This window comes from Glandiceps talaboti, chromosome 8 (assembly GCF_964340395.1).
Source record: "Glandiceps talaboti chromosome 8, keGlaTala1.1, whole genome shotgun sequence".
NCBI lineage: Eukaryota > Metazoa > Hemichordata > Enteropneusta > Spengelidae > Glandiceps > Glandiceps talaboti.
The window spans coordinates 8,071,673-8,075,473 of record NC_135556.1 but is presented as its reverse complement, the minus strand read 5'-3'; positions in this window follow the sequence as shown (position 1 = coordinate 8,075,473).

Sequence of the window (3,801 nt, the reverse complement as noted above, 5' to 3'; positions counted from 1 at the left end):
ATTTATGAAACTTTGTAGAAAGGTTTCCCCATGAAAAAATGACTCGGGCCAAATGATTAGTTTTTTGGTGAAGATCCAGGAATATTTCCAAGGATTCTTTACCATCAGGGCCGGGGGGGGGAAGGGGTGCTCCCTTATGGAGAAGGTTCACTGAAAAGAAGTCACATTATTTTTTGTGCTCATTCGGTTTGACAAAGGGTATTCCTGTTATCAATGTAGATATGAAAGTAATTCACCACAAGACACCAGAAACAAACGAACTTGTATAAACAAAGTAAGATATTAAGGCAGTAATATAAATACATTGTATTGTAGCACAATAAAATGTATGTCAGTTGATTGAAACCATGTCATATTTATAGTATACGTAGTACTATAGATCGATACATTTGTAGCAGCAAGATTCGTATGATATTTTCCTAAGAAAACGGAAATCTTAGCAATAATACACGCCCCTGTGGTCAAAGGATACAAAGTGTATCAAACTTTGATATCAGTATGTTAAAGTTTATAAACTATGAAGGGGCGTAACCTAGGCCTGTTGTACTTGGGTATAGTATTGTTTAGATAGGCTAGCGGAGTATGGCGTTACCCCCATACCGTACCGACCTGGTACCGTTACAGGGACATTACGCCCTATCCCATAAATGACATCAAAGTGAACTTTGCACTGTTTTTTTAAACCTATACAGCACTCATTTGTAACCATGGTAACATCTATTGGTCGATGAAATATTAGACCACTACAGCTGCATAATGGTCGTGCGAAATAGTACATGAATGAATCACGGGGAACTCAGGCTCAGTTACTTTTGTTTACGAAAACAAACAGACAAACAAACAAACAAACAAACACATAAATAAATAAATAAATAAATAAATAAATAAATAAATAAATAAATAAATAAATAAATAAATAAATAAATAAATAAATAAATAAATAAATAAATAAATAAGTAAGTAAATAAATAAATGAATATATGAATTTAATTAATTAATCAATTAAGTAAATAAATAAATATATAAATAAACAAACACATAAATAAACAATACATAGTGACAAACATCAACAATAGAGTAATCACTAATCAGTATCAACAACAATAAATGTTAATGTTTGGCAGTATCAAGAATAAGTATATGGTTTCCTATATGCAAAATAGTCACAATTTCAAGTACCCCCATTTGATAGCTAGTGGTCTTTTTTTTTAAATAAGGACATTCAGGAGGCCATTTAATGGTATACAATTTCAAACCATACACATTATCGGTAGCCATAGAGTACTTTAAAATTGTCTTCAATACCCAAATTTTACTCGAGTCAATACATATTGTTATACAACTGTATGGCCATACGTTAAAGTGTTGGTATAGATTAATTGTTGATGGAGATGGTTTATTGAGAGCTGCCTACATGTCTTCTATGCGTTATTCAAAATGGGGTATTTATATAAGAAATTTACTTGATAAATATAGTGAGAACAGTATGTGGTCAAATCTTTGCATGTTTAATTCTACAATCAAGAAGGTTTATGATAATTTATGTCAAATTTTTTGTAACATTAGAAGAAACAGTACTGATATAGATTGTTTGGAAACAGTTTTTGGTTTTGAGAAATATCTTCTGCAAATTAAAAATCCCGTTTGTAGAAAACTAGTGACTATATTAGCTATATTATAACTTACACAGTTTTCTAAAACTGTAAATACATACGTATAGTTGTACTTACAATAGTTGCCTCTTGTAAATTTAGAATTTCGGATTATAATATTCAAATTGAGTTGGGTAGACGGTGTAACTCCTAAAATTCCTGTAGATGAAAGATTCTGTAAATTTTGTCAAAATATGGTAGAAGGTGAATTTCATCATTTTATTCTTTGTTCTCATTATACAAATGAAAGAAAGGCACTTTTTTCTTCTTTGTCATTAAAGACATAACTCCCTGGTGCCTTGCACCCTATTTTGCATATGACTCACTGTATGTTTTTGAAGTGGAGAACTTGTGGTGACTCACTAGCAAGTAATCACCAAAATATAAACATTCCCTATATCTGGGTTGTTCACATGCAAATGTCGCATATTTGAATAATCCTGAGTGACACACAATCTAAACAGCTGTTTGCAGGAGAATTTGTCTCATTTTGAAAGGTTTTTACATTCTATGATAGAAACTGATTGATTTTCAACTAATTAGTGTATCAAGTTACCATCCTACGACATTCACAAACAATGTGTACATGATTCATGACCTGTGTGTTTCTAGGAGTACAGAAAAAATGCAGAAAATAAGACCCAGAAGCTAGTGCTCTGCACAGCAGTTTGAATTTCCCGCATTTGCATAGATTAACCATAACCCCTGGCAGTTCTGTGTTTAAATAATTCAAATTTTCATTCCTTAAATGATAAAGGTAAATTTTTGCATATTTTGACCTCAGACGATAAACTTCCACTTGGAGAATTTCTTGTAGATGTAAACAGTCCTCCAGCAGTTGGCTAAAGGTTTGTATTATATTCACTTTACTTCTAGCTGTATGTTGTTTTTGTATGCTTTACAACGATTGCTATGACATGTTGCTATGCAAATAAAGATTGATTGATATATTAATTTCAATAGCATTTAACAGGCCTCTACACAATATATACATGTTTATAGTTATCCATGAGTTTAAAATATCCCATTTCCCCATGCATAGACATAGTTTGTTTGTTAGTTTATTTATTTATTTTGTTTGTTTGTTTGTTTGTTTGTTTGTTTGTCTGTTTGTCTGTCTGTCTGTTAGTCTGTTTGTTACTTACTTACTTACTTACTTACTTACTTACTTACTTACTTACTTACTTACTTACTTACTTACTTACTTACTTACTTACTTACTTACTTTTTCTTCTTCTATTAACTTGCTGTATTACGGTATAAAATAGACACAAATGGTAGCTTTAATCTCCTAGACACATATTAAAAGGTTTCTGTATCCATTATGGAGCTATACATTGCCACAATGATCCATTTCAACTTCGGGTTTTAGGCAGACGACGTTTTCAAATATAATGGACCTGGGTCTCTTACGTAGACAATCGTGCATTTCAGTTGACTGAACGGAATGTTTAACTGTCTCCTGGTTTCCTGGAAAGAGTCGAGAATAAAACTTAGAAAATGTGGGTTACCAATACCATAAAGAGATTCCATCATCAAATAATCTTATCCATTGCTGGCTGTATAGTGTGCTGGTACTCAGTGATGTCGTCTGGAGTCTACATTTCGCGTTGGAAATGGAAGAATAAGTATCCATGGTACTGTATGTCCCCTGGTCTAACCCTAGTGAATTGAAAAAAAATAGTATGGCAGCTTTAAAGTGTTACGTCAGACAAGATCTTTGAACACTAAAATAAAATGTGTTCGGGCAGTCACTCGTGTGTTCATATACGAGTGCGCGCTCAACTTTGAAGTCCATAGGGGCGCTTACTATTTCGTAGTTTGTTGTTTTCCTTGTCTACCGGCTAAATATTACAAATCTTTGTCTTGAATATATTTCCCCTACCTTTATAATCGTATTCTAGTATATAGCGTATATTGATACATCTGTAGAATTAGTAGCAGGATTCGTGTCATTTAGGAAAACACTAATTTACGTCTCCCAATGCACATGTTATGAGCGTCCGTTCAGCATGCATTGAACAGTGCCCACACTCATTACCATGTAAAACCTTCGCTTCTTGCATGTACATTTATCGCGTATCGAATGAAAGAATTATGAAACTTGAAGGCCAAAGACATACACAGAGTTGTTCCTGGAAATATAGAA